Source organism: Oryctolagus cuniculus, chromosome 3 (assembly GCF_964237555.1).
Source record: "Oryctolagus cuniculus chromosome 3, mOryCun1.1, whole genome shotgun sequence".
Taxonomy (NCBI): domain Eukaryota; kingdom Metazoa; phylum Chordata; class Mammalia; order Lagomorpha; family Leporidae; genus Oryctolagus; species Oryctolagus cuniculus.
Window position 1 is genome coordinate 148,407,793 of NC_091434.1, and position 25,758 is coordinate 148,433,550.

The 25,758-nt window shown below is 39.1% G+C and overlaps 1 long non-coding RNA gene across 1 annotated transcript in view; it reads left to right on the forward strand.

Moving 5' to 3' along the window:
* LOC127491656 (uncharacterized) overlaps positions 1-24,980 on the forward strand; it is a 42,758-nt gene extending 17,778 nt beyond the window's left edge. The window contains exon 3 of the long non-coding RNA XR_007920506.2: positions 24,791-24,980. This is a non-coding gene — a long non-coding RNA (uncharacterized lncRNA). The remainder of the gene's footprint in view (positions 1-24,790) is intronic.
* Positions 24,981-25,758: the final 778 nt, after the last annotated feature.

Below are 25,758 nucleotides of genomic sequence, written 5' to 3' on the forward strand. Positions count from 1 at the left end.
GTTCTACAGAAATACACCTGTAAGGAAGTGAGAAAAGAGGGATTGGGAAGAGGGAGAAGCTGTCTCATCATGTAACCAAGGCCTCAGAGGAGCTTAGAGGGAAGTGTGGAACTGGGATGTCCCTTGAAAATTGTTCCCAGTTGAAGCAAAGGAGACTTTGTTGCTCTCTGAGAGTTAGTTATTCACTGTGGCTCTCCTATGAGAAATGGCTAAAATGCTTTAAAAAGATTTATTTATTTGAAAGGCAGAGTTAGAGAGGGAGAGGGAAAGGCAGAGAGAAAAAGGGAGGGAGAGAGAGGTGGCTTCCATTTGCCAGTTCACTCCCCAAATGACTGCTAAGTCATTCCTTCTAAGAGCATTTCTCTGTGAGGGACACAAGTGTGAGATGGTAACAGATGGCATGCCCCAAAGGTAGGAGAAGGATGCTGTAACCACTGAGAGGGAATCTGGATGGAACATCACAGTACAAACCACACTTGGCAGGGTGGCACAGCATTCTTAAATCAACCATACAAGACACAAAATAGAATATTAGCAGGGAGATGAGCACTTGTGATTAAGACTTCTGCTACTGGAAATACTAATTAGAACCATGCTTGCCATAGCTGTTACCCCTGGACCATCAGGGAAAGCAGAGAATATTCCCACTTTACCCCATTTCCCACTGATCATGCACAGACCAGAAGTTTAGATATTATGTTTAAAAATTGACCTTAGGGGCTGGTGTTGTGGTGCAGTGGATTAAGTTGACGCCTGCTACATTGACATTCCATGTCAGAGCACTGATTTGATTCCTGGATGCTCTATTTCCCATCCAGCTCCCTGCTAACGCACCTGAGAAAGCAGTGAAAGATGACCTAAGCACTTGGGCCCCTGCCACTTACATGGGAAATGCAGATGGAGTTTCAGGCTCTTGGCTTCAGCCTGGCCCAGCCCTAGTTGTTGTGGTCATTTGAGAGAGTGAACCAGTGGGTGGAAGATCTTTCTCTGTCTCTTCCTCTGTATCACTCTGTCTTTCAAGTAAATGAAACAAATCTTTAAAAAACAAAGTTGAACTTTGATTTCTTATTCAAGATATTCTTAAAATTGGATAGATATGAGTTTATATTAATGTCAACTGGCTCTTAACAGAAATAAGCTTTAACATTATGAACTCCTAAGTTTTGAGTCACTTTAAATGAATTCTAAAATCATTTTGTAGTTCACTGATTTCCAGTTATTCATTGAGAAAACAGTCATGTTTCCTTTGATTAAATCACTGCCAGTATTACAGTTGTTTAGGTTGAGATAATGATATGCATGTTAGAGCTGTGTGATCAACCCTAAGTTGATCAGGCAGTCAGAGGATGAGAAGGAAGCAACTGATCAGCTTTCAGGTACTTATGTGTCACTGGGATAATCCAACAATAAAGTTTATTTTTATATTAGGAAAACTAGAGAGATTTGTTAGCAAATTTAAACCTTGGCTTCCTGGAAAAGGAAAACACTTGGTATTATTCCATTTGCTTTCTTTCCTTTCCTTTCTCTGTCTCTTTTTCTCTCTCTTTTGTACTGTTAAGCATGTTAGCCAAGTTTAATGAAGAGAAATACACCTGACAGACCAGACAAGTATCTCAGGAAAGAACCAAAATCCCAGTCTGTACTTAGCCTGGAGTTTCTATGGATATGGGTACAGACCCTCTGTATCTCCTCTCCTCTCCCTCTCTTGTGGTATTGTTGGGTGGAGGGTTATCTGGATGTGGTGTTCCTCAAATTCCTTCCAGAGCCTCATAATGGACCTAACAGCCCCATTGGTGTAGGGTGGGGGAAGATTCCCCTAAACTGCTCCCAGGAGAGGGTTGAGACCCACCTAACAAAGTTATCATACAAAAGCAATACTTTTAGATATGTGATTGCTGGTTGTGTTTGTTTCGACATTTCTTTTCTCAGTCAACCATATAATAGTTTCTATTTTTCTTCAGCCCCTCTCTCAAACACAGACTGATATCTGCCTAGCTACCTTAACAGTACATTTTCTGTTCCTATAATGAAATACCTTGGGCAGGCTATTTATGAAGAAAAGAGATTTATTTAGTTCACAGTTCTTGAGGTTCAAGGCCTCTTGGATCATCTCAGCTCTTATGAGGCTCTTTTGGCTGCATCACATCATAGTAAATCACATCATGGTGGGAATTCATGTAGGAGTGAAAGATCACATAGAAGAGGCTGAGGTCCCACAGTGTCTTCCAAGGTCAGACTCCCAAATGGCTTAATGACCTCCAATGAAACCTCACCTCTTATAGGTCTATCATCTCCTACTATCACCACATTGAAGACCAAACTTCCAACCATGAACCTCTGGGGGATAAACCATATTCAAACCATAGAACCTATTTTTCTACTTAGAGGACTTGATTTTGTTGATTACAGGGTTCCTATCAACCCTTGATTGCATACAATTAAAATGTCCTGGATATATGTATGCTGAAGTATTTAAAGATGGGGTGTGAAGCTGATTTGTTGTTATGAATTTTTACATACAAGTGCTATAGCCAAGCCAGTGTACAAAAAATACCAATTTGGACTTTCTGTTTTTCAACAAATACTTACACATGTGTTGGGGAAGCTAAAAATGAACACTGAATTGATGATAATCAATTTTCTATGGGGATATAAAGACAGGGTGGTAAGGTTCCTGCAAGAGTTAATATCTGAAATGAATCTGATAAATCAAGTAAGAATCAGTTATATTAAAGGCAGGTATATGGCAGCAAAGTTTTTCTAATAAAAGGGGGATGGGTTAATGACCTCAGAGCACAAGCCTATCTGTGACTCATGAAAATTAAGGCACAGACCTTTTTTTTTTTTTTTTTTTGATAGGCAGAGTTAGACAGTGAGAGAGAGAGAGAGACAGAGGGAAAGGTCTTCCTTCCATTGGTGCAACCCCCAAATGGCTGCTACAGCTGGTGCGCAGCGCTCATCTGAAGCCAGGAGCCAGGTACTTCCTCCTGGTCTCCCATGTGGGAAGCACAGACTTTTTTAATAAGTATGGAAAAGGGAGTCAAGATGTAAGTAAGGATTTGATTACAAAAACACTATTTTATTAGCATATAAGGCTTTGCCTTACAAACAGGAGGAGTTATTGAAGTATCTTCAGCAGCGAGATACCTTGACTAGATTGACATTTAGAGGGCAGTTAGATCAGCAGTTTTGAGGGGGAGACATCAAGACCAGTGAGGAGAAAATGAAGATATTGTGGGAGCTCAGATTAAGATGGAGACAGTGAGAACAGTGGAAAGTGAACACCTTGGAGAGAACTTTAGTTGGAATGTTAGGTCAATGGCAGGCAACTCATTGGATTCAGGGTGATGATAGCAAAGGTGACATTCACTGTTTATGCTTTTAACATAGGCACCTATAGGTAAGAACTAGGAAAGTTCTCACTCTGCATCCTGAATCCTGCAGTGACAGGTTTACTCTGTGTGAGTCCATTTGTCTTTGAAAACAGACTGAGCTAGGCGTTCAGGTACATATAGACCATCTATCCTACTCTTGGACAAAGGAAAAGACAAACTGGAGAAGTGGATACAGGGAAAGAGTGAATGAGAAAGAAAAGATGGAAGGAAGAAAAGGGTTCTGGGGAAGGGTTGGAATGTGGGCAGGAGGGAGGGGAAGCCCCACTTTGTTCCTAAATCTGTATATGTGAAATATATGAAACAAGTATAACTTAAATAAAATAAAATAAAATAAAAAACAATGAAAAAGGCCTAATTTTATTATAAATTAGTGAAGGTACTAAAATAGCATTAACTGATGCAAGTAGATGTTATCTTAGTATTTTCCTGGCTGTCAGCAGCAATGATCTTGCATGGTCCAGAGAGGGGGAATTCTACATACATCATGGTTTGAGAATATGTGAAAGCAACACTGACTCCTATTTCCTTTAGATTTTGTTGCTTGTGAAAATATTTCAATGTGGTGATGGAAGACTTGACTTGTAGGGTCTGCTGTTATATATTAAATACTGTAGCAGTGGAAATAATATTCCCTACTTGGGTTTATAGTCCATGATATATAGAAACTCTGATTTCTTTTTGTATGCTTAAAGAAATTTTTAGGGCAGTTAAACATTTTGAAAGCTACTTATTTTCATTTTATTTGGAAAAGATAAATAGATAATTAGATAGCCTTCCATCAACTGGTTTACTGCCCTAATGCCATGTTAGGGCCAACCTGAAAGCAGGAGCCTGGATTTTAATCTAAGTCTCCCAGGTGGGTGAGAGGGACCCAACCACTTGTGTTATCATCTGCTGCCATCCTGAGCATATAATAGCAGGAAGCTGGAATCTGAAATGGGCTCAAACCCAAGAATCCCAAGCAGTATTTTCACTGCTATACCAAATGTCTACCTTTACAAATAAAATTTTAAAGGTAGTAAAACTAGCACACTCAAAGAATTGTGGTAAAATTTACTGTCAGAAAGTTTCTTTCCTTTGTGGATGAGAAAGCAGCATTTTTGCCTTGAAACATTTATGGGATCCTTTAATTTTCCTTCAAGTTTCTTTTCCATTAATTTGTATTTTCCTAAGTCTGAAGCAGGCCAGTTTATACTAAATACATATTCTTTAATGTTTTCTTTTTTAAAGTTATAAAATTATTAAAATTATTTAGCAGACAAAAAAATTTTGCATATTTATGGGAACTATGTGATGTTACATCTATACATTGTATAATACCCAGTCCAAGTAAATATATTTATCCTTTCAAGAATTTGTTTGTTTATAGTGAAAGCATCTGAAAAATCCTATATTTTGGTTTCTTTTTTTAGTAGAAATACACAAAACATCAATATCATCTGTAGTCATCCTACTGTGCTATTTAGAACCCTGGAACTTCTTACTCCTATTTAGTACCTCTATCAACCATTACCTATGTCTGTTTCCTCACATCCCTCAACAGCTTCCAGTTAACAGCATTATGGTTTTTTTTTAATTTTTTTTAAATTTTTTATTTTTTTGACAGGCAGAGTGGACAGTGAGAGAGAGAGACAGAGAGAAAGGTCTTCCTTTGCCGTTGGTTCACCCTCCAATGGCCACCGCGGCCGGCGCGCTGTGGCCAGCGCACCGCGCTGATCCGATGGCAGGAGCCAGGTACCTATCCTGGTCTCCCATGGGGTGCAGGGCCCAAGCACTTGGGCCATCCTCCACTGCACTCCCAGGCCACAGCAGAGAGCTGGCCTGGAAGAGGGGCAACCGGGACAGAATCTGGCACCCCGACCGGGACTAGAACCCGGTGTGCTGGCGCCGCAAGGTGGAGGATTAGCCTAGTGAGCCGCGGCGCCGGCCACCATTATGGTTTTGACTTCTATGAGATCACCTATTTTTAGACTCTCTATATAAGTGAGATTATGTGATATTTTTCTTTCTGTGCTTTGCTTATTTCACTTTAACATAATGACCTCCAGTTCCACCTATGTTGTTGTAAATGACAAGATTTCATTGTTTTCTACAGCTGAGTAATAGTCCATGGTGTGTATTTCTTTATCCATTCATCAGTGGATGGGCACTTAGGTTATTTTCATGTATTGGTTATTGTGTTGAAATAAACACGGAAATGCAAATGTCCCTTTGACAGATGGATTTCATTTTTCTTGTGTATATACCTAGAGTGGGATTGCTGAATTATATGATAGTTCCATTTTTCATGTTTTGAGAAACTTCCGTACTGTTTTCCATAAGGGCTACACTAATTTACATTTTCACCAACAGTGTGCAAAAGTTCCCTTTCCTCCACATCCTCACCAGCACTTATTACCTGTTGTCTTTTTGATAATAGCCAATCTTACTGGAGTGTGGTTTTGATTTGCATTTCCCTGATGATCAGTGATGTTGAGTGTTTTTTTCATGTACTTGTTGGCCATTTATGTCTTCCTTTTAGAAATGTCTTATTGGATCTAATGCTCATTTTTTATTGGGTTATGCAGTTTTCTTACTATTGACTAACTTGAGTTCCATATATATATATATATCTCGATATTAACTCCTTAGCATATGTATTGCTTGCAAGTATTTTCTCCCATTCTGTGGGTTTCCTGCTTACTCTGTTGACTATTTCCTTTGCTGTGCAAAAGCTCTTTAATTTGATAAAGTCCATTTTTCCTATTTTTACTTTTATTTCCTTTACTTTTGGGGACTGATCTAAAAATTCCTTGCCAATTCCAATGTCCTGAAGTGTTTTTCCAATGTTTTATTCTGGTAGGTTCATTGTTACAGAGCTTACAGTTAGGTCTTTTATTTTGAGTTGATTTTTTGTATATGGTGAAGGATAAGGGCCTAGTTTCATACTTATATGTGTGCATATTCAGTTTTCCAAGCACCATTATTAAAAGACTGTCTTTTTCACAATGTATGTCCTTAGGACTTTCGTCAAAGATCAATTGCCAAAGATGTTTGGGTTTACTTGTAGGGTGTCTCTTCTATTCCTTTGTTCCTTTAGTTGGTCTGTGGACCTGTTTTTATGGTAATACCATGCTGTTTTAATTACTGTAACTTTGTAATATATTTTTAAAGTCAGCGTAATGCCTCCTCTTTAAGTGTTTTTTTTTTTTTTTTTTTTTTCTCAAGATAGCTTTGGACATTCAGGGTCTTTAATGGATCCCTACAAATTTTAGTAGTGTTTTTTTCTAGTTTGCTTAAAAATGTCATTGGGATTTTAACAGGGATTGCATTGAATCTTCAAATCACTTTGTATAGTATGCACATTTCAATGATATTGATTCTTTCAATTCATGAACACTGGATCTCTGTATTTCTTTGTATTGTCTTAGGTTTCTTTCATCAGTAACTTACAGTTTTCATTGTAACACTTTCATTCTTTGGCTAAATGTATTGCTTATTTTTCTTTTTTTTGACAGATATTGGAAATGGAAATTGCTTTCTTGATTTCTTTTCAGATGATCCATTGTTGGCATATAACATTCTGTGTACACTGACTTGATACCCTGCAATTTTATTCAATTTGTTTATTAGTTCTAACAAGTTTTTGATGAAGTATTTGGGATTTTGTATATATAAGATCATGCCATCTACAAAGTACATTTTCATTACTTGCAAAATGTAGGACTTTTGAATAAATATTTATGGTGTGCATATTGTTATTTAAGATATATGATGCTAGAACCACCTATTATCCATTTTATCTAATCCTTTTGCCTCATTTCATTATATCCAATGCTGGGCACACAGGATATAAGTAAAAAAAATCACAGGATTTTTCAGTCTTCATAAACAGTTCATAAACTGTTCAAAAATGTTAAGGGTGAATAACCTTTCCTGGTTGAAATTTTAAGGATTGTATTTTCCTTCTGGATACCTGCAGAAGTAGAATGGGATTAATAAACACACTGAGAAGGCTGCATTCATCTTAGCCCTTACTGTACTGTTTTCTATGTCATAACTGCAGTGTATTTTGAATATTGAATATACGAAAGCCTCGTAACCCTATACTTTCAATTTGGCATGAGATCAGAGGTTCTGATACTTCTGGATGTGAAGGTTGGATGGGGGGAGGTGGTGAAAAGTAAACTACAAAGAGCTTTTGGTTCTCAGTTTCAACTTAAGTCACCTTCGTATAGTAAGCACAATCTTATAGAGCAAAAAAGAGTAAGTTTTATCCTGGGAGCCCAAATATTTACTAAATCTTGCTACAGTTACCACAAATAACACTGACCTTTGTACATTCTCTGACCATTCTTACTACAAGTTTCATCATGATAAATGGAGAAATTTCACAATAATTATTCTGTACAGTTTCATGATTGATATGTAAATTTAATTAAAATGACTTAAAACTAAATAAATAATTCTATTTTTCTTAAGCAACAATATGGTTAAACCTCCTCATACAGAATATTGAGGTTACTCCAAAATCACCAAATAAGTTTATAACATATTGTTCTGTTGAAGATAATGCATTTAATAACCCAGTCATCTAGTAAGTCTGTGAACAGTTTCAGTAGCTGATTTTCTTATTTGTTAGAGATAGCAATAAAAATTTGAATTTGGAGGTGAATAAATAGCTTGAGATTTAGAAATTGTTTGCATATATATTTTTACCAAAAAGTTAGAGTTCTTTTTCAAGTCTGAGACTTTATATTCCTAAATCTGTTGTCCTTTTATGTATTGCACATTGCACTTAGAAAACATAATGTCTGTGTGAATACACTTATAATAAAAGGTACTTTTGTTCACAAAGATCAGTGTGACTGAAACAGTGAGATTTCTAAACATAAGTTATGATGAGGTAATTAAAATTCTTTTGAAATTAGATGCATTGACCTCTTATGGGGAATTATAAGAAATGCTATGGTTTAGGGTAGAACTAATAGACTAACATTTTCTCAAGCATGCTATGTACCAGTTTTGCCTCAAGATTGGATTGGATGGAGTGTAATATTGTGGTCAGAAAGTGCCTTCAAACCATGGTACTTCTGATGGCTTTATTCCTGATCAGTATCTTGTTTCCCACCTTCAACCCTCTGTGACCCCAGTTTTATTCCCTCTTGTGCTTAGATCTTGTAGTAGAGGAGCCAGTAGCTTACAAATTCCTGCTCTATTTTTGATGCCTTCAGAGATCTTCACATCTATCCCTTGCTCCCTTTGCATAATTCATTAAAACTATTTATTTGGCTATGTTCCTGCCACTCTTCACTGGAGAACCATTAACTTAAGTGATTCATGATTCCTTGGAAAATACCTGCTTATTTTTCAAATTTAATTTGGATCATCTTCTCCCTAAACTCTTTTATGATTTCTTCTGGGTACAGCTAACAATTTCTGCCCTAGACCCCCAGTGCCTGTTGTTGTACCTGTTTGTTTCATCACTGTGTACTATAGTTTGAATATGATTTGGCTCCCAAACTTATGCAGACATTTCAACCACAAAGCCACAAGTTGACGGTGTTGACAAAATAGGACCTTAATTCGGCTGTGGTATTAGAAGGCGGGCCTCTTGGGAGGTCTATGTCATTTAGGATATGCCTGACAAAGGTGACTCTTCCGAGAGGGTTGGTTATAAAACCTATATTTGGGCTAAGTATATCTCTGCTTCCTGGCTTGCCGAATGTTCATTCATCTGTATGGGCTTGCCATTGCCATTTGCCACTATTAACCAGACACCAAATAACAGGGCCACTAAGAAGGTTTAACCTCTGAAACTCTGAGCTAAACAATCTTTTTCTTTTTTTAAAAGATTTATTTTATTTATTTGAAAGACAGAGTTACATAGGGAGGCAGAGAAAGAGAGAGAGGTCTTCCATCCGCTGGTTCACTGCCCGGATGGCCGCAATAGCCGGAGCTGCGCTGATCTGAAGCCAGGAGTCAGGAGCTTCTTCCAGGTCTCCCATGTGGGTACACGGGCCCAAGGACTTGGACCATCTTCCACTGCTATCCCAGGCCATAGCAGAGAGCTGGGTGGGAAGGGGAGCAGCTCGGACTAAAACCTGCGCCTATATGGGATGCCGGCGCCTCAGGCCAGGGCTTTAACCCGCTATGCCATAGTGCCGGCCCCTAAACAATATTCTTCTTTGCATAAAGTTAGTTGCCTCAGATACTTCATTCTAGTAATGAAAAACTGATAAATACATGCTGTTGGTTTCACTTTCCCTTGTTCTCCATTCTCACTCTAGACTGTCCTTCTAGGGAAAGAATTGTCTTACTCATTCTTAGTTTTCCTGTGCTTAGCTACTTCCAAAATGGTGAATACAAATGGTTATACTTTCCTTTGTTCCTGAATGAATTATGTAAACAGGAAATTCTAATGGGCAAGGTGGTAGGTGTTACATCTAGTACACTATCAGATTCTGCCTATTTTGTCATTTAGACATGTTTTTTTTTTTTTGCCCCCAAGTTTCCACTTCACTCTCTCTACCTGAATTCCATTTCATCTTTACTCTTCACACTATTAAAATGACCTCCTAATGCATTCTATTCCCTCTAGCCTTAACTGTCATGTTCATCTCCCAGATAGGTGGCATAATAATTTATTAATGTGCAAATCTGAAATGTATGCCCATAGTTTATGAGACAAATTCTAAGATCCTTAAATATGGTACACAAAACCTTTCATGATCTTACCCTTAGTTATCCAATTTTATATATGGTTATTTTCTGCTGTAGCCAAGTCAAACTTCTTTTATGATCTCATATTGTACAGTTTCTGATCTTATGCCTTGGTGCAGATTTTCCAGTTCAAAATATGCCCCTCTCCAGTTCATTTTTGCTGGCATACTGTTATTCATTGTAGCATACTGAAGAAATTAAGAGAAAACATGCTCACTCCTGGTTCTGTTATTTCTTTTTTTTTAAAGATACTTTTTTTTTTAAAGATTTATTTATTTCTTTGAAATCCAGAGTTAAACAGAGAGAGGAGAGGCAGAGAGAGAGAGAGGTCTTTCATTTGATGGTTCACTCCCCAATTGGCTGCAATGGCCGGAGCTGCGCCAATCCGAAGACAGGAGCCAGGAGCTTCCTTTGGATCTTCTGTGTGGGTGCAGGGGCCCAAGGACTTGGGCCATCCTCTATTGCTTTTCCAGGCCACAGCAGAGAGCTGGATCAGAAGTGGAGCAGCTGGGTCTCAAACTGGCGCCCATATGGGATGCTAGCACTTTAGGCCAGGGCATTAACCCGCTTCACCACAGTGCCAGCCCTCTAACTGTTATTTCTAAGATATTTAAACCTCTCTGCATGAATTTTATCATCTTTAAATCAGTGCTAATAATAGTATCTGGATAGTAAGTACATATTTATTATTGTTTATTTTATTCCTTAAGACTTTACAAGGAATTGTCCTTTCTCAGGAAACCTTTCAGAATTTCCCAGGATGAATTAGCTTTCCCTACTATGTAGGGAACTGTTTTGTTGCAGAGCTTAATTCTTGGGCTCACCAAATTTTGTGGAAATTGTTTCCTTATGAAATTGCCTCTTTACCAGTCTAGGAACTACAGGATTGAAGAAATAATGTTTATTTAATTTTGTATCTTAGGCACAATGCTTGTTCATAGTAAATACTCAATAAATACTTGATGAATAGATGAATTGTATAACTGGATGAATTCATGCTTTAGAATCACACAGATTTGAGTCCAAACTGAATAATTTCCAGCTCTCCATCCACAGGAAAACAAGTTGATTTCTCCAAGATAATTTCTTTATCCATAAATAAACAAAATGCTGCGATTATTATCTCAAAAATGTATGATAATTTTATCTAAAATTTAGGACTCATAGACAGATGTATTCCCCCCCCCCCCGAAAAAAACAATTTAACTCGCCGGCGCCGCGGCTCACTAGGCTAATCCTCCACCTTGCAGCGTCGGCACACCGGGTTCTAGTCCCGGTCGGGGCGCCGGATTCTGTCCCAGTTGCCCCTCTTCCAGGCCAGCTCTCTGCTATGGCCAGGGAGTGCAGTGGAGGATGGCCCAAGTGCTTGGGCCCTGCACCCCATGGGAGACCAGGAGAAGCACCTGGCTCCTGCCATCGGATCAGCGTGGTGCGCCGGCCGCTGCGCGCCGGCCGCTGCGCGCTGGCCAGGGCGGCCATTGGAGGGTGAACCAATGGCAAAGGAAGACCTTCTCTCTGTCTCTCTCTCTCACTGTCCACTCTGCCTGTCAAAAACAAACAAACAAACAATTTAACTCTAGAGGAAATATAGTTTAGTGTTTGTGTTTTTCTAAATCTAATCTCTTACCGAATTTCCTTTGAAGTAACTAGAGTTTTCTGAACTACTGCATTGCCTGTAATACACACCCAACAAAGTGTTTTTGTCCTTGTAGTTTTACTGATTTCTTCATGTTTGTTTTGTCTGTTCAAATAGATTGTATTTTGATTATATTAATCACATGTTATATACCTTTTTATCTTCTCCCTGACATCTGCATCCATTGTCCTTCTTCCTAATAGAGATTTCTGCATGAACAAACAGATCAATAAATAAAGGTGGACAGATGGCGATGGGTGGGGCCCAAGAGCAGGCAGTTGCAACTGAAATGCGTCCTATCTGGGAGAGTTCATGTCATTTTAAGTAGAATTACCCAGCCAAGAGTTAATGCAAAGACTGCCCTGGACACAAAGAAGATCATAAAATAAGTATAAGAAATAATTCCTTCTTGGCAGGAGCTGACAATCTATTTGGCAAGATAAAGCATGCCTGTATGAAACTGTTAAGAAGCAGTATTGGAAAGAATGTGATTAAGTCTGCACAGTGTTCAGTGGAAATCAGATATTTATGCAGGTGAGACTGAAGTCAGGAGATTTTTAGGGTATTCAAAAGGAAAAAAACATAGAACTGGATAGATTTTTTAACACTTATGATCTGCCAGGCATTATGTTAAGTAATGGACATGTGGTCTTGTATGTAGGTAAGTGTGTGTGTGTGTGTGTGTGTGTGTAAATGCATGATAGGAACTTTGCTTTCATTCCCTCAATAAACATTTAAAATAATCGTGATAGAAAACATAACATGAAATTTACCATCTTAACCATTTTTAAATATACAGTGCAGGAGTGTTGAATATATTCACGTTGGTTATATTCAGCAGTGTTAAGTGTATACTAGAGCTTTTTAACCTTGCAAAACTGAAACTTCAAACTGAAGTTTAAACAAAACTGAAACTGAAAATCAAACAACAACTTTCCATTTCTCTCTTACCTTGAACTTGTACTCTTTTATCTGATGCCTATAACATACCTGTGGAAGAGTATTAGAAGTGCCATTTTACAAGGGATTAAATGAGGCTTAGAGGTGAAGAAAATCTCTGAAAGGTTTATAATCAATAAAGACAGAACCAATGAGCCATGGAGCAGAAAGGGAATGAGCTGCCGAAACACATCATTTCAGGCAGGATAGCAGAAGAGCTACATTTTGCTGTTTGGTAGGAATTGCTTTCTGTGGGCCATTCATGGACATGGTAGCTCTCACTACACAGCACCTGATAGTGTTTTACTTTCAGTACTTCTCCTTCATAGAACTAAGGTCTCTGCTGCCTGAAATGAAGCTGAGGGAAATTGCCTGCTAGATTAAGAACATCAGGAAAATGCTGGTGGGTTTCTAGGTCCAGTTTTGGGGTCCTCCTAGGCCATAAGGTATCAAAGACTATTATTTAGAGAGAGGGAATGTTGAATCAAGTTTTCAATATACTTTTTAAAGATTTATTTATTTAAAAGGCAAAGTGGGGGAGAGAGAGAGAGAGAGAGATTGATTGATTGATTGATTTTCACATGCTGGTTTGTTCCCCAAATGGCTACAGCAGCTGGGGCTAGGCTAGGCTGAAGGCAAGAGTCAGGAACTAAATCTGGGTCTCCTACACAGGTGGCATGGACCCAAGTACTTGAGCCATCTTCTACTGCCCTGCCAGGTGCATTAGCAGGAAGCTGGATCAGAAGCAGAGTAGCCAGGATTTGAATTGGTGCTCTGATATGGAATGCCAGCATGACAAGGGGAAGCTTAATGTGCTGTACCACAACACTAGCAACTCAAGTTTGAAATCTTGCTAGAAGTTTTTACGAGGAGGACAGAAGGAACTTTAATGTTTCCTTGGACCAGAAATGCTGGGCTATCATGTTGATGGTGGCAAGGGCAAAGAAGGATATGGGTGATATATTTTTGTCTTATTTTCAGAATGACAGGGAGGAATGGAAATGAAAATACAAGATCCAAATATGGCCCCCAACCTGGAAAATTTCCCTGTTGCCCTGTTGGCTGAGGCTTTATAAACAGGTTGGTTTTTTTTTTTTTTTCTGCTGAGATATGTTCTGACACTAGATTAGGCCACACACAGAGTTCTACAGAGTAATTTTTATTTTTTAATTTTATTTAGGGTCTAGAACAGTTGTTTAAGGAAGGTGCTGGGGGTGGCTAATGTACTTAGATGAATCAAGAGTAGAAACCATGAATTGTCGTGAAATAATGTATTTTATTTGTCAAGAACTATGTGAGGTGCTTTAGGTACATTGCCTAATTCTCAAAGTACATTTTGTGGTAGTCATTTTTGCCCTTATTTTTAAAAAGAGGTCTCAGAAAGGTAATTTACACTAGATTACTGGGTTGGTAATTCAGTTGTCATCTTTCAGCTTCAAAGTCACTCATCTATGTTTTGGTTTCTTATATTGGAACTGGACATTTGAAAATAATGTTACTACTTTGTCAGTTGGTGAAGCTGTCAGAAAGGGGTCCTAAGGGAGGTTATGACCCGGAGTAGGTTTTGGTGGAACGTGCTCCTCACCTTCTTGCCACTAGTTCTGCTTTTCTTCTTGTTCACTTTCTGCTGGCTTTCATTTCCCACGAGCTCACCCCAGCAGTGCCTTTTCTACCTGCCACAGCAGTTGGTTCCAGTAACAATAGCGTACTTCAGTTTATAACTTTCTCAATATGGCTAGAGTGTCTGGGAGCACTCCTGATGCTTGGGGGGCCATCACTAAGTGATGCTTCCTCCTTCTGAGCTCAAGGACCCAGTCCCATCTGAGGATTGGCTCCAACTCTGTTGACTCTGTACTTCAGGCTTCTAACTCTTAATAATTCCAACTTCTTCCCATTTTTCCTTCTGACATAAGGTGGCACCTATTTCTTACATTTGCCACCACTCTAGCCAGTGTGATCTGTGTCTCTTAACTGAATTCTGAAATAATAACATAGCTATACTGCTATATATAGCTATAGCATCATTATCATGGCTTCCATTTATTATTTAGGATGTGCTTATGAGGTGGTAGAACCACACTGATCATGGTATGGAACCTGCATCTACTACGTTCTTCCCTGGCTGGCAGTCTTTCTGCCTGTGCACTGGAGTGGGATTTTCCAGAGGCACAGGCAGCTCATTTTTGTTGGCATTGGTAGCTTCCAGAAGCTACATCTTGATAAAGTTTTTAACCTATATATATTCCATAGTAACCAAGTCTCAAAGCAATTTCAGGGATATGGATCATATTTATTTTTTTACCATCAAACTTATAGGGTCAGTAACAGTGTTTAGTAATGCCCAGTAGATATTTAATATGTATTTGTTGAACAGCGAATTAGATGGATGAATGAATGAATGAATGAATGAGCAAGGTTCCAGAATATAAGGAACTTATTCTTTTCAGTAGATAGTTTCTGGAAACTGACTTTCTGGACCTCTCACCTTATCCTGAGTTTTCTTCCCCTGTGGGACTCAAGTCTTGGTGTGAAATGGAATATTTTTGACAGAGGACTGATAGTTATGCCAGAACTTCGAGTCTCATAGTTTTAGTCCCTTTCACTCTCTGCACCCTATGAGATCTTGTCTAGGCATGCACTTCCAACCAGATGTACTACCATGGTCTCTGTCTGCCCTGTGAGTCTTTGTGGAAGCAGCATCTCTCTTAGAACTTGAGTCTTCCTTGTCTTCAGTATCTGCATGGCAGTCAACCTCTTATGCTCTATACTTTGAGCTGGGTGAGCTTCTATCTTCTCGTCCCCAACCATAGCTCTCTTAGCCCTACTGGGAATTCTGGGCCATGCTCTTCTGTATGTCATTCTTTGGAATTCCTTCCTACTTGTCTCCTGGTTAAGTCTACATGGTAGGATACTTGTACATCAGGTATTTTTCATTGGTGCGCATTGTATGCAGCCAAGCCAAACAGAATTTCTCTTTGACCTTACCTTGAAGTGAAATAAAAATCATTGATGTGTTTAAGTAAACTTTTCCTGATTACTGTTATGCATAAATAATCTTTCCCTGTGAATATGACTATTGAAAAAGATATTTTAATACTTATATCTAAATTTTTTTAATTAATGAAGCTTAATGTCATTACTCCCTAAATTTAAGTGAAACATGATTTTGTTCAAGATTTAAAGATTAAGCTCATGTTTAGTTCAAACTTGTTCTTGTCTTTACTGCTTTTTTTCCACTTTTTCACATGCGGAGAAGAACCATTCATGAATAACATCATCAGATTGACATCTTTCTGATTTTGTTCTATCTAAAGTATCAGAGAGCACTTACATATGCACTGATTGCACCCAGAGCCCAGTGTATCACACAACTATTTCCCTCTGTCTTCCATGATTGTTGTTCCTTTAAAAGGAATAAGTAGAAACTTGATTTTATAATAAGTAGATAGTTTATTTTATGACCTGAACCCAACAAGGAGACCCCAAAGAACAGAGGTAATTATAATATAAAGATGTCGTGAAACCAGAGGTTCTGCTCACAAGGGCAGAGAAGGATATCAGAACTGGCCCAATGAAATTTCAACAAATTGAATATAATTTTGCTGGGAAGCATGTAGCAATGGTATGGGCAGAAGAGAGGGGTTTGCAGTATATACAGTGTTCCCTAAGGAAATTGTGGAAGTCAGGCAAGGGGTGAGTGATGGGCTTACCTAGGAAGAGAGGGATAATGCTGTAATTGGAAGTTTCTGTGACCCTTTGACTCTACGTGATTCATGGACTTGACAGGTTCATATCTTCCTCACAGTCTTTAGGTGCTTTTTGTATATTTAACACATAGAATCACAGATGTGAAAAAGAATTGTGAGGGGCCAAGTATGTAGCTGAATTTGTCTTACCACATGCCTCCCGTTTTTGTAAGTAATGTTTTAACAGAACCCAGAAATGCTTCTTCATGTATATATTGTCTATGGTGGCTTTTATTATTAAAATGGCAGAATTGAGTAGTTGTGACAGAGACAAATGATCTGTGAGCCTAAAATACTAATTATTTGTCCATTTATGGAAAACATTTGTTGATCTCAATCTAACCCAACATTTTTTTTTATTCCGGATGAAGAAATTAAAACCTCGTGAGATTAATTGACTAAAGTCATGCTGTGAACAGAATTGAGATAAAAGCATGGTTAACACATGTCTTATGGGATGAGGATGCAGAATATCAGACTTCTCACAAGTGTATTCTAACAGCAAAATGAGGGGAAAATAAAGACTTTATAAATTGATGTACCCAGAGACCAAAAAACAGGTTCAGGTGGTTTGCTTCTCCCACTGTATGGATCAGTGTTCTTATGGCCTGCAGAAGTAGCTGAAATAAGCCTTCAGTGAAGTGATAGCACAATTTTATGCAGTTTGATCCTTTTTTTCCAAGGATTAGCAGAATATTTATTAGTCAGCCTCTTGTGCCTTAGTATTATATTCCTCAAAAGTTAAATTATTGATGGTAAGTTAGGGAAGGCATTTTGGTAATTGTTGAAATCTTGAATGTATTGAGACTGACTAACTGTCCCCATCTTCTGCTGTGGCACCAGCTGACAGTGATGAAATCTATAGAAGTAGGGCACATTTCCATAACATGAATATTCAGTGTTGGTGATGCAAGAATTATTATTAAACCTCTGGGAAGGAACACGTTCTCCTTATTATTTGATTGAACACTAAATGCTGCCTTTTAAAAATAATTCAGTATGAATATTTTTATAATAAGAAAAGAGAAATGCTTGGAAAAAATGTCATACATTTTCCTCTGTAACATAATAAGGAAGTTAAATTACATTTAAAATATATAGCATGATTAGAGGAACTATTTTAGAATCATTAGTATATTTCATCTAAAACTCTTATATATATTGTAGTATAATGTAATAGAAGTCCAGATAGAGTTTGACATAGATGATTTATAGAAACATAGACTATGTAGGGAAGTATGTCCAAGCATAAATAAAAGCCCCTGAAAATAAATAAAACATATATTACAAATAATATTTTTTTAAAAAAGCTCAAAACAAGACTTGCTAGGCATTGGACATTTTTGCAGAGGTTCAGAGTGAAGGTATTTCCATTTCTATAAATGACATTTTATGCTTTTTTGTTTTGACAGGCAGAGTGGACAGTGAGAGAGAGAGAGACAGAAAAACAGGTCTTCCTTTGCCGTTGGTTCACCCTCCAATGGCCGCCGCGGCCGGCGCGTTGCGGCCGGCGCGCTGCGGCCAGCGCACCACGCTGATCCGATGGCAGGAGCCAGGTACTTCTCCTGGTCTCCCATGGGGTGCAGGGCCCAAGGACTTGAGCCATCCTCCACTGCACTCCCTGGCCACAGCAGAGAGCTGGCCTGGAAGAGGGGCAACTGGGACAGAATCCAGCGCCCCGACCGGGACTAGAACCCGGTGTGCCGGCGCCGCAAGGCGGAGGATTAGCCTAGTGAGCCGCAGCGCCGTCTGACATTTTATGCTTTTCAAGGGCTCGCAGACCTTTAGGAATCCTAAGCACACAATGGAAGTGCCAGCACATATGATAGCATTCAGTTCCTCATAGCAAAGATTTTCTGTTTAGGAACAAGAAGGTAAAGGAAACTGATTTTGTTTATTCAGCCATGAAAACATACATTGAACCTCTCTTGTATGCCAGACAGTGCACTGGGCTCTGGTCCTACATAAATAAAATAGATGCAGAATCCTTGTCCTCTAAACACTCATTATCTAAAGGAGGTTGTAAACGAGTAAACACTTTCAAAGAGACAGGCAGGTGTTTCATGGTAGAGATAAACTTAGGGTGCAGTTGCAGACAATTTCTGTTTTCTTTTATTAGCTTCCCATCATTTGTTCTAGTTGCTCTCCCTGATAAGTTTAGGTAGGAGGTTGTCCCATAGATCAATATTGGGTTTGATTCCCTACTGATTTCCTTTTCCCACTTCCTCCTCCTAACTTGAGGTGTCGCTTTCACCCTTGACTTGCTCATTGGTTGCACTTGTCTTTGGACTATCCTTTCTGTGCTGACCACCATTGCCAGTGTCTTTGGCTTTAAACTGTTCACTTCCTCCTCCTCCTCTGTCTCTTCCTCCTCATCAGAACAAGCCCATGCAATGCTTTATTTTTCAAGGTTCACTCTGTCAGCTAGTAAAGCAAACAAGAATTCAGTTAGTCTACTTATTAGGTGATGTTATCTGCTATTGGCAATTGCATCTAGGTATTTGTGTAACCATTTCATTGTAAGTAGGATTTCTCAGGGACTACAAATCCTTATCATAAAGGATTGCAGGGAACAAGGTTAAGCTTTCAGGCACTGTCACTGAAAGGTAAAAGAGACATTTTCAGTTTCAGATCACACTATATAGGTAAAAGATAAAATAGCAAGAGACTTGATGAGGTAAGGTTAGTGAGAGATTGGGGCAGCCATAGAGAAGTCACAGAGAATAATTTTTAGCACAGCATTCATTCATCCCATAGTTTTTTCTTCCTGTATTTCTTAAAAGGACAGCAGCTCTCTACATGGCAGCATGATGTATTGGGAGGAATCTGGATATTTGAAATCACACAGTGCTTGAAATACAGATGTCATTTTCGCAAAAATAAAAATGTGTGTGCAAACACTTAACATGGTGCTTGGCTTCAGGTCTGTGATCAATACATTTGTTAATTTTTTTCTTTATTTCTCCCCTTCCTTCCTTCACTAAGAAGGATCATAAGCAGTAGTAATTTACACATGTCTGAGAAAAGCAGCTTTGTGTAGAGAGACCAAAAAGTGTTTCTAGAACTAACCTCCACAGGGCATATTCAGAAACTGGCAGGTCTACAATATTTATTCAGAAAGAGCACCGTGTGTGTCATAATCATGCTCCCAGATGCATGTGGTGCATGAATGACAGCTGAACACTGCAGTCACTATGAATTGGCAACCTGTAGTGTTTCTGAGGGGAGGAGTAGAGACTGCCTCCAACTATTGCACAGAAGTAAAGGAAAAGGCAGCATTGCTGGGGAAGCACCTGTGGGAGAGATGGCAGGAAGAGAGGAACTATTATGGGATGCTCTCTCTTAGGTGGGTCGACAATGTGTATATGCTTGAAGATGTCAGTTGCTGGGAACTCTCTCTAAAGAGCCATGTTGGGAATTAGTTTTAATTATTTAGAAATTTAAATAGCAATACCCTGACACAGTTTTGTTTATTTGTTTTGCTTTGCTTTAGTTACTTACAATATTACAATATGGTTTAAGTGAGTTTAGAAAATTTTAGAGAAATGGAAAGTCATTGATGTAAGCCAAGTTCAAAAGGAAATATAAGTCTGACACTAATTTTACTGGCAGGACTCTTGATTTAAGTGGTTAAGCCTTATTTTTGCAGAAGGAGGAGGGCAATGCCAAGAGGCATTGTGTGGTCATGGCTGAGATCGTGTGGCAAGAGCGTGCTCCGGTGAAGTGCTTCCCTTGACTGAGTCAAGTGCCAGGGATACAAACTGAAAGAGACAAATATAGTCAATCATCTGAAATCACCCCCTTTTCCCTCTTTGCTGTACCAAGGAAGAGCTGGTGTGAGAGTGGTAGTGGGTCATGGTGATGAAAAACTGCTGCCTAAGATACCATGGTGAGGAGGCTGGGATAATGAAAACATTGAGGATGACTTTGGAGTCAAGTAGACCTATTGCAAGAGGTTGAAAACTACCTGAGCTAATTATGAAACACAGTGGACAATCTCCTGGGAACAGAAAGTCTAAAAATTTGCTTGGAAATGGGCTAGAGAATGGAAAACTCAGTGATGGAGTTGGGTGACCAACATTAGAAGACAAATAGAAAGGAGGGGTGGGTAAGGCAGCAGATGTTGGGACTGGAGGCAATTCTAAGATGAGTTCCCAAAGGGTAGAGAGATGTGCCAACAATAGCATGATGATAAATTTTCTATTAGGAAAACTCTGTGCTTTCTTTGGTAACCCACCCTAGAGTTGTTGTTCCATTCAAAACTGTTGCTCCTTTGGTCCAGGAGTTTCCTGAGTCTATCCAGGGAGGAAGTCATGCTTTCTGTGTGAAAGGAGATTTCACTAGGGCCAGATGGGAATTAACTCTAAAGAGTCACCATAACTGTCAATCACATTCCTTATTTCTGGTCTTCATGTTGACAGCATTTAGATTGGGACCCTTTTTCTATCTAGTCACAGGGTAGAAATCATAATTGCACATTTCATTTCTTATTATAAATGATAATAAACTCATTGCCAGTCTCCCAAAGGATTTAACAACCGGTTTGTCAGAGCATTTGATTCTTGTTGTTCAATGTAGCCAACCTTATTAAATTCATAGAGTTACTCTGTTTTGTAGCATAATTAAAATCATATTCTGCCTTTTGTAGAAACTTATAAAAATACAAAATTGTCATGTTTTTCATACAAATACAGTGACAGAATATATAGGAATTTGTAATAACTTACTATTTTTTTAAATGATAGAATTAAATATTTGTTTCTGAATTGAAGTTGTGCTAAGTCTAGTATAGAAAAACTAGTTCATCAATCCAGACTTGGAAGGAATCAGTGAGACAGATAAGGGCACTTCTCTACCACTGCATTATGTATCAGTGCAGAGCCTATGCAGTCAGTGGAAACATGAAAAAGCCTCATAAGAAGGTATACCCAGAGTTGATAAGACAGTATACCAGGAGAGGAATGGAGTAGGTTGCAGACAGAGACCAAGCACTTTTATTATTCCTGTTACTGAGGAAGTACAGAATTTTCTCTACTGGAAAAAACTATTAATTTATTTGAGAAGGAGAAAGGGAGTGGGGAAGACAGAGAGCAAGCTAGAGCTTCCATTCACTGCTTTACTCCTCAAATGTTCCGAAAAGCTGGAACTGGGCTAGGGACAAATTTGGAAGCTAGGAACACAACATGTGGTGGCAGAAACCAAACGACTTGAGCCATCATTTCTACCTCCAAGGGTCTGTATTAGCAGGAAGCTGGAATCAGGAGCTGCAACTAGGAATAGAAGCCAGGCACTCAGGTGTGAGATGTGGGTGTCTTAACTTGGGTCTTAAATATTTTAGGCTGAATTCACATTTCAGAAATACTGTATTTAAAAAGACTTCTTAAGGAGATGAATGTCTGGTTAACCCATGGTTAACATCATTTAAAACCTGCTCATGTTCTATTTCTGGGTCCTGTTTGGATTCCTTTGAAATGTTAATTCAGGGGTATCAACATTCTACCTAGAAAACTGGTCTTAATGGAAGAAGTGACTGTTAGGAAGGATGTGGATGTTATTTAGAGAGAAAACACACCTACTATGGCCTTCAGTACATTCCTGCCCATTGGTAATGGTTGCTCCTCCTATTGATCCTTGGAATTTCATAAAAGAGAACTAACATCCCAAGTGAGTAGAATTATTGACACCAACGACTTCTTCAGTTTCACTTCTTAGGTTAGTTTTTTAGGGCTGCCATAACAAAATACCGTGTCTGGGTGGCTTAAGAAAATAGAAGTTTAATTTCTCACAAATCTGGGGCTGGAAGTCAAGATCAAGGTGTCCAGCAGTTTGGTTTCTCTTGAGGCCTTTCTTCTCCATCTGCAGATGGCCAACTTCTCATTGCATCCTCAGATGGCTTTTTCTCTGCACTTGATCACTCCTGGTATCTTTTCTTCTTCATTTAAGGATAGTGGTCCTCTTGGATCAGGACCCCACCCTTATGATCTCATTTAACTTTGATTACCATTTTAAAAGCCCTATATCTAAATATGATCATATTTCTTCACCATCTGAATTTTTAAGAGTGTGTTTCAGGCCGGTGCCTTGGCTCACTAGGCTAATCTTCCGCCTTGTGGCGCCGTCGCACCAGCTTCTAGTCCCGGTCAGGAAGCTGGATTCTGTCCCGGATGCCCCTCTTCCAGACCAGCTCTCTGCTGTGGCCAGGGAGTACAGTGGAGGATGGCCCAAGTGCTTGGGCCCTGCACCCCATGGGAGACCAGGATAAGTACCTGGCTCCTGCCATCGGATCAGCGTGGTGCGCTGGCCGCAGCGCCCCGGCCGCGGTGGCCATTGGAGGGTGAACCAACGGCAAAAAGGAAGACCTTTCTCTTTGTCTCTCTCTCTCTCACTATCCACTCTGCCTGTCAAAAAAAAAAAAAAAAAAAAAAAAAAAAAAAAAAAGAGTGTGTTTCAGTCCATAGTACTTCTCATGCTATTATGTTTGGTGGGAAACATTGATTGAAATGTAGGAATACTAGATATCTCAGAAAAATGCTTGAAAGTGATGACACTTGGGTGAAATGTACCAGGTGGAAGTGCAACCATATTTAAAAGCTATGTATTTTGAACCCACTGTGTTATACTCTAGAGATACTGTGAGTAAATATCTCCTCACACCACACACATAAAACACAAAGAATGAGAGACATTTAGCAAAGAAAACAAATAGATTAGTATTTATTTTGTGTATTATCAAATTATATAAGGATTGCTTTCAATTTTAACTTCAAAAAGGATTGATTTCTTATAGATGAGGTCAGGGATATTTTAAAAATTAGGTGCTAATTACTATTTTAGTCCTTTTTGTGATGCTGCAACAGAATATCACACACTAGGTAATTTATAAACAGTAGAAGCTTATTTTTGTTTGTGATTTTGGAGGCTGGGAAGTCCAATGAGACACATGTGGTGGGGACCTTCTTGCTGTGTAACATGGAGGAAGGCTTTGCATTGTAAGGGAGCATGTGACAGGTGGCAAGAGAGGGCCAATTTCACTTTCATCAATGTCCACACTTGAGATAATGGACTCACTCCTGTGGTGATAACTTTAGTCCATTTATGAGGGCAGAGCCCTCATGATCTAATCACCTCTTAAAGGTCTGCCTCCATTGCATTGGAATTAAGTTTCCAATGCATTATTTTTGGGAAGCATATTCAAATCATTGAGGTTAAGATGTGGATCCAGGAAAATGATAAAAGGGCAATGTCCCAGGCATGGCTGGGGGGGAAAGTTTATAGATCTGTGGTAGGAAACCGAGGGAATTTGATGGTATGTTCATAATTAGTGTTATTCAGTTATTTCTTGTGTATGATCCATTTTTTTTTGGATCATACTTCCCTGTCCACAGTGAGTGACCATGAGACTTGCTTTGGTCATTAAATTGTAGTCAACATCTTTTAAGATGAAATCCCTAGTGTCAGTGGATGATTTGCCACCCTTACCTTTTTTCTTTGACAAAGTGATTCAGAATGTTCCAAAGAGTGACATATTGGGCCGGCGCCGCGGCTCACTAGGCTAATCCTCCGCCTAGCGGCGCCGGCACACCGGGTTCTAGTCCCGGTCGGGGCGCCGGATTCTGTCCCGGTTGCCCCTCTTCCAGGCCAGCTCTCTGCTGTGGCCTGGGAGTGCAGTGGAGGATGGCCCAGGTGCTTGGGCCCTGCACCCCATGGGAGACCAGGAAAAGCACCTGGCTCCTGGCTCCTGCCATCGGATCAGCACGGTGCGCCTGCCACAGCGCGCCGGCCGCGGCGGCCACTGGAGGGTGAACCAACGGCAAAGGAAGACCTTTCTCTCTGTCTCTCTCTCTCACTGTCCACTCTGCCTGTCAAAAAAAAAAAAAAAAAAAAAGAGTGACATATTAGCAAGGAAGTTGAGTGAGAATGGTATGGAGCTGACCCAGGTGATCCACAATCAACAGGTAGCATGCACCAAAAACAAGAAGGTAATAGCATTGATTGTTAATGCTTCATAATCTATTCTATCCCAACTATAATTTTGGTCTCTGTTTTCTCTAAAACGTCAGAAGGGAAATTTTTCTAAACTGAACTCTAAAATGAAATTATTATTTATTTTAAAGTCAATCTAGCTTATCAATCATAGTCACCAAGTTTATACAATTGGTTGAAAAGAGAAGAAATGACTGACATGTTCATGTCAGGATTTTGATTTTTTTTTTTTTTCACATCGAAGCAGTAATGACTCAGTTGTAACAGTACAAAATAGCTTTCTTGAAATATGCATAATAGATATGCTATGTTGAGTAGTTTCAAAAATATAAAGTTGACAAAGGAAACCTCATTTACTAAAAATCTAATTTAGAATGTTACCTTTATAGATTTCCATATAATAAAAAGATAAAATCACAATATGGAAATATACACAAAGCCAGAGGCAAGATTTAATGGACTCCTAAAGACATCAAGAATGCCTCTTATACTCAAGCATCAAGCCATACACAGGAATTTAAGAACCAAGAGGAAGAAGGCTGAAGATCGGATTTTGATTCATGATAAAAATATGTGAAGGTTAGTGGTTTTGTTTAATCATTTAATCTGAAAACTAGTGTCTGCTTGGGAAAAAATATATAGACTGTTGTATGCATATGTATACATGAGGGTACTTCAAAAAGTTCAGGGAAAATAGAATTAAAAGACAGTCTAGGAGCTGGCGCTGTGTCACACTAGGTTAATCCTCCGCCTGCAGCGCCAGCATCCCATATGACCGCCAGTTCTAGTCCTGGTTGCTCCTCTTCCAGTCCAGCTCTCTGCTGTGGCCTGGGAAGGCAGTGGAGGATGGCCCAAGTGCTTGGGCCCCTGCACCCATATGGGAGACTTTGAAGAAGCACCTGACTTCTGGCTTCGGATCGGCGTAGCTCTGGGCATAGCGGCCATTTGGGGAGTGAACCATCAGAAGGAAGACTTTTCTCCCTGTCTCTCTCTCTCTCACTGTCTGTAACTCTGCCTGTCAAATAAATAAATAAATAAATAAAATCTTTTTTTTTTTAAAAAAAGACAGTCTATTTTGGTATAAACAATTTTGAAATCAGTGCTTTTGAAGGTTAATGAAATTGCAAAAAATATGAAAAACAATGCATTTCAATTTTTTTGCACTAAAATGAAATTATCTTTTAATTCCATTTCCATGAACTTTAAGTACCTTCCTTTCTCTCTCTCTCTCTCTCTTTTGATCTCTCTTACACAGACACACACACACACACACACACATATTTTTTAAAAGCCTACATAGTCATGCATATAAAATTTAGAACATGATTTGCTACTAAGAGACTTTTTAATCTTGTTT